The sequence below is a fragment of the Otolemur garnettii genome, unplaced genomic scaffold (assembly GCF_000181295.1).
Source record: "Otolemur garnettii isolate 467f Iridium unplaced genomic scaffold, OtoGar3 scaffold00029, whole genome shotgun sequence".
Taxonomy (NCBI): domain Eukaryota; kingdom Metazoa; phylum Chordata; class Mammalia; order Primates; family Galagidae; genus Otolemur; species Otolemur garnettii.
Genome location: NW_003852424.1, coordinates 13,143,605 through 13,150,201, shown reverse-complemented (window position 1 = coordinate 13,150,201; position 6,597 = coordinate 13,143,605).

Sequence of the window (6,597 nt, the reverse complement as noted above, 5' to 3'; positions counted from 1 at the left end):
GGCTGGGGATTCGAACCCGACAGCTTAGGTGTACGTGGCTGGCGCCTTAGCCGGTTGAGCTATAGGCGCCGAGCCTCGTTGCTGTTCTTAAGGGTCGCATACCAATAAGGGGAATTCAGGGACGGTTTGTTTTGGAATGTCCCTGACCCCCCATCCCCACCCATAATCGTCTGAAGTGTTGGGAATGTAGTAGTTGGGAAACTGCGGTATGGGATGCTGTTGGTGGAGGGAATGAGACACGTCAGTCAGCCATGGGGAGGGGTTTGGGGTCACCAGCACCCCGCGACCAGACTAGACCGCCTGGGGGAATTCTTTGCTGGAGAAGCTTGTTTAGGTGATGGCCCCAGGCTTGGGCAGGATCAGAGCCTGGAGCCAGTGTGAAGATGAGGGGCCCAATTTTACAGCCTGACCACGGTAGATTTAGGGTGGGAGGGTCACAGAGCGTGGTTCTACAGGGAGAGAACTAGACCAGGGCTCGGCCTCCCTGGAGTGCCTGATAGCGCAGTAGCACCGCGGCGTTGACTGGCTGATTGGGGTCCCCATTGGGCAGCGCTCGGCAATCACGGCGGCGCTGCACTCCGTGGTGACGGTTTTCTAGGATAGCAGGGGGTGTGGGTCAGCCGCTTCCTTTTCTTTCCGCGGGTCTGTGTGTGTAGGCCTCGTTCCCTTCACCCATTGGGTCCTATCCGCTAACACCCTGGCTGCGAGGACATTCACCCCACCCACATCTCCCTGAGAGCCCCGCGCCCACTGCGGGACTTCCCACTGCGGGCCGCGGTGCGCAGAGGGCAGGGCCTCTCTAGCCCCGAGTCCGCCGAGCTCGCTGCAGCTGCAGGTCGCCGAGTGTGGCAGTGCTCTGGCGGGCGGTGGGAGTCCACGCGTCTCCTGCCCTCTTCTCACTCGTGGAGTTCTGGCTGTCTTTGCGTGTGGGGCCCGGTCTGGTGCCGTCATAGTGGGTGCCTCTCGGCCAGTGCCCTGCAGCCACCGTCCGGGGGACAGCAGTTCCGTAGATAATCTCTGGGTAAATTCTCCAAGGATGTTGCGAGAGACTGGGGTGGGAGCTGTGATCTCACCCACCCGGTCTTGCTTCGTGTTGCTACGGCAGCCGCAGTTGCTAGGGAGCCGGCATGGCGTTGCTAAGGCTGGAGCCGCGTTACTAGGGAGTCGTGTCCGGTTGCCCAAGAGCCGGGAAGACGGTGGCCAAGTCTTGTCAGAGGCATGAAGACGTGCGTGGGTCGGGGGCTAGGGCCCAGGATTCAGGTGTAGGGGACCCGAAAGCTTTATTTAAAGGCTTGGAGGACGTTGCGGAGACTGGCAGGAAGGTGCTAGGGATCAGGGTCCTGGTGTGTATTTTGTGGGGTGTGCCCAGATGTCATAGGGTGTGAGAGCAGTTGCTAGGGACGAAGGTCATTCATTATTTCAACGAACATTTATCGAGTCCCTACTGTATTGCAAAGTATTGTTCTAGGTTTCAGGGAGACAACAGGGTGCAAGGTGGAAGGCCCTTTCCCTAAAGAGCTTATATTCTAATGGAGAGGGGAAGAAGAGAGATCATAAATACTAAGTATAATATCAAAGCAGTGGTGCACTGATAAATGTTGAACAACTGGCTCTTCAACTGGCCCTGATTTGTAGTAAATGCTGTTTCCTGTAGTGTAAATACTCCCATCATGGCCAATTTACAAACTACCATCATAACATCATTCCTGTAAACTGAAACCAAATATTTAGCCCCGCAGCTGACTGAATGGACCCTTTCTTGGCAAAGGGCTCCCCTCAAAAAACCTTAAAGTTGAGATGCCAGCCTTGAGAAGGGAGGTCAGACATGCCTCATTATGCCCTGTTCCTTTTGGAGTTATTTATGTTTTTAAAGACAGGGTCTCACTTTGGAGCCCTAGAGTAGAGTGCTGTGGCATCTTGGCTCACAGCAACTTCAAACTCTTGGGCTCAAGGGATCCTCTTGCCTCAGCCTCCCAAGTAGCTGGCACTAAAGGCACCTGCCACAATGCCCACCTGGTTTTTCTGTTTTTAGTAGAAACCTATCTGCTCTTGCTCAGGCTACTCATGAACTTCTGAGCTCAAACAACCCGCTTCAGCATCCCAAAGTGCCTTTGATGCTTTCTTTGTAACAACAAGATACAAAATCATTAGCTTTACTAAGGTTATGCAAATCAAAGGTTAAATCACTCCCTCTAGTCATGAATTTACTTAACAGATCACTTGAGTCAATAGACATCTTAACTTTAAAACTTTCCAAACCTCTAGACAAAAGTTTATTTCTTTAAAAAATTAAAAATCAGAGAATCTTTATATTCACCTATATCCTTTAAGCCCCTGCTTTGAGATGTCTTGCCCTTGGGGCCAAACCAGTGGTACGCCTTTCATGTATTGTTTATAATTTTATGTGAAATTCTTTTCTCCCTAAAATGTATAAAACCAAACTGTAACCCAACTACGGTGGGACTGCTTGCTCAAAGTTTCTTGGGTGTGGCTTTCTGGATCGTGGTTGCACATATTTTGGCTCAGGACAAACCTCTTTAAATTATTTTTGAGTTTGGGTTCTCTTCTATTGTTAGCACACAAAATTCCCCCAAATTTCACAGATAGCTCTCATAAACTGGTGCGAATCAGCTCCAGCCTACTACCACGTAACAGGTAAGTGGAGAAAAATACTGTGAGAAAAAGAAAAATACTGGGGAGGAGGACTAGTGGTATTGGGCTAAAGAAGTTGTTGAATTAAATCAGTGGTAGAGCATTAAGATGGAGATTTGTAGGAAGGGAAGGGAATTAGCAACAACTACCTGGGAAATGGTGTGCCAGGTAGAAGGCACAGTGAGTGTGAAGGCATGAGGTTGGGAGGGTCTGCACCAGAGAAACCAATAAAGCCAGAGAAGGGAGAAAGGATTTGCTTGTGTAGGACTTTGTGGACTATAGCAGAGCCTGCTGGGACCCTTTCCAGACCCCCAAACCTTGGAGTACAAGCTCTTCCTTCTTCTAAGTCTCAGTGTCCTCGTCTGTAAAATGGGGACTTGCCAGGAATGGGCTGGGTGCCCAGCAGAGCATGAGAGCTCATCCTGTCCTCACTGTCCCTTAGGGACAATGGCTCTTTCTGGGATGGAGGAAGGAGGGGAGCCTGGCAGGTTCTCTGCATCCTCAGAGAAAGAACAAAGTTTCCTTGTTGGAACTGGGTAGAACAAAGGGGCAGGCAGGCTGCAGAGGCACGTGAGTCTGAGTCAGGGGGCTGGCCACTGCACAAAGGACAAAGGCAAGTGCCTCAGGGAGGTGGGAAGTGAGAGATCTTGGCAGCTGGCCGGAGGGCAGAGCATGAAACAACAGTGGATGGCGAGGCACCCAGAACACCTGGCCTCCACTGGTCCTGGTGCCCCTATGTGCCAGGGACACAGAAAACAACAGGTCATCCAAAAAACCCAGCCTCCTGGGAGGTGCCTCCAAGCCACTGTATCCCTGCCTGCAGCCCAGGCTGTGTTTTAGGAAAGAATTGGATCAACCACAGTAGGAATGACAATAGTCATGTCAATTATCACTGACATCCATGTTGTTCATTACTTTAGCAGATACTCATTGTGTACCTCTCCTGAGCAGTTGACATTCTGGATGCCCAGGATTTTTACAGGGATAGGGCAAGCATAGTGCCTAACTCTGTGTATGTGCATGTGTGAGCATGTGTGTGTTTCTGTATCTGCAGGAAGAAAAACTCACCTATATCCTATAAGCCCCTACTTTGAGATGTCTTGCCCTTGGGGCAAGTGTGTGCACCTGTGTGCCTATATGTGTGCACACTTGTATGCATCTGTTGTGTGAGAGGCATAGCATGATGGTCACTAAAGTAGGTCAGCAGGTGTTCCTCTCCTGAATGATGGTTGATTGATTCAGTCCTTTTTTTTGAGACAGAGCCTCAAGCTGTCCCCCTGGGTAAAGTGCTGTGGCATCACAGCTTACAGCAACCTCCAACTCTTGGGCTCAAGCGAGTCTCCTGCCTCAGCCTCCCAAGTAGCTGGGACGACAGGCGCCCGCAACAACGCCTGGCCATTTTTGGGTTGCAGCCATCATTGTTGTTTGGTGGGCCCGGGCTGGGGATTTGAACCCGCCACCTTAGGTGTATGTGGCTGGCGCCTTAGCCGCTTGAGCCACAGGCGCCGAGCCGATTGATTCAGTCCTTCCAGAGGTTCAGGTCAAACCTCCGTGCCCTTCTTGACCCCTCCCTCTCTATAACACCCCCTCACTCTCAGAGAAAGTCTTGTGACTTTTGCATCCAAAACAGGTCCAGATTCTACCCACCTTTGAGTACCACAGGGCACCACCTTATCCTGTGCCCTAGGGTGATCACCTGGGCTGGGGAAGTCACCTCCCTGAGGGGCTCCCAACTTTCACCTTCCCACCTTTGGTCCATTCCTTATAGTACCCTGAGCCAGATTGTACCCTCCTTTGTTCCAGACCCTCCTGTGGTTCCTGCCTTGCTCAGAGTAAAATCCAGTGAGTCTTCTCTGTGTCCACTGGGCACTGAACTACCTGCTCCATGATTCCTCAATTCTTTCCTTGCTTGTGCAACTCCAGCCACATGGGCCTCCTCAAGGCCTTTGCAAGGCTGTGCCCCATGCCCCATGTGCCTGGCATACCCTTCCCTGAGATCTCTGCATGATGATATTCTTTCCATGGACTGAAAGGGGAACCAAGGATCCAGGGAAAGACAAAGTGAGCTGGGAGGAAGAAGAAGTGTCTGGGACTCTAAGTGGGAACACCTATCCACCATAATAATTATTTATAAATAAGATTGGTGCTAGATTCGTGCATTGCTCTAGAGTAGTGTTTCTTAACTTTTTCTTATCTCATAGCACACTGAACCTATAGGTGATTGTGAGATAAATTTCTGTGGCACCGTTAAATTATGTTGATAAAAAACAGTAAAAAAGGAATATACTTACTGTGCTTTGAACTTTTTGGGAAATAATTTAATTAGTGATCTTTAAAAATTTTCACCTAAGATCCTCTCATGGCACACCAGTGTGCCAAGGCATACCAGTTGAAAATCACTGCTCTAGAGACTCTCTTTTGCTGGCTTCAAAGGGAGAAGCATTCATGTTAGGAGTCCCATGTAGCAAGAAGCTGAGGGTGGCTTCTAGCCAACAGCCACCCAGAAGGGGCCCAGTCTCATGGCAACAAGGAAATAAACTGAGAGATCTGGGTAGTAGATTATTCTCCAGTTGAGCCTCCAGGTGAGATCCTGGCCCTGACTAAAACCATCATTGCAGCCTGGTTGGGGACACAGATATACTATGCACAGATTCACAGAAGATGTGGGATAATAAAGATTGTGAAGATTGTGAGATAATAAATGTGTGTGTTGTTTTAAGCCACTAAGTGTATGGGAATTCATAATGCAGTGTAGGTAGATAACTAACAACCCCAGACCTATACATCCAAGTGCCCACTAGGTGTCTCCATGTACATCACCCATGAGAGGCTCAAATCCACACTTTTGTAGATTGTCCCCTAAAACCTACCCTTAACATATCTTGTACATCTCAGTTAAGGCCAGTTCAATTTTTTCAGGTTGTCAGTCTAAAAATCCTGCCCACAAACTCAACTCCTCTAGCTCCCTCATCTGTTACATCAGATCTGCTGGCAAACCCTGTTGATTCTAGCTTAATATCAAATAACATACCCAGCATAACATCCCCTGCTCACAATTCCATGCTACCACTCAGGATGGCCCCCATCATCCATCTCAACATCCATCCCATTGCTCATGCCATATTTCTCATCTTTCATCCATGAACTATCCCATTACCCATCTCTTCATCCTTGTCATTATTCTATCTTGTTATCCTTTCCAATATCTATCCTGACCTCTTTTCCCATCATCCTTCCCAGCCATCCGTGATCTATTCTCTTTGTAGCTGCCATAGGACATCTGTGAACACTGAGTCAGATGCATCCCTATCCTGCCCATAGCCCTCCATAGCTCCTACCTCCCTGGAGGAAAAGCTTAAGTCCTCCCGGATGCCTACTTGGCCCTGCATGACCTGCCCCTCTTCTCTCTCTTCCCCTTGCTCATGATACTCCGTCACAGACCTCCTTACTGTTCCTTTCACACGCCAGGCATGGTCCTGCCCCAAGGCCTTTCTGTACTTATATTTGGGGCATCCTCCCCCCAGCTCCCAGAGTACCTTCTTCACCTTGTTCAGGTCTCTGCAGGAATGTGACCTTTTCAGTGAGCCTTCCCCTGACTGCCCTATTTCAAAATCCAGATTCTCACATGACCAATTGCTCTGGTTTTTTCTTCAGTTCACTTGTTTGACTACTTGTCTTGACAAAAAAGTGAGGACAGGGAGTTTGTGTGTTTTGTTCACTCCTATTTTTCCAGCACCTGAACAGTGTCTGGCACCAAATAAACACTAGTGGAATTTCTTTTTCTTTTCTTTCTTTTTTTGAGACAGAGTCTCACTATGTCACCCTTGGTAGGGTGCTATGGTGTTACAGCTCACAGCAACCCCAAACTCTTGGGCTTAAGAGATTCTCTTGCCTCAGCCTCCCAAGTAGCTGGGATTACAGGCGCCTGCCACAATGCCTGGCTAT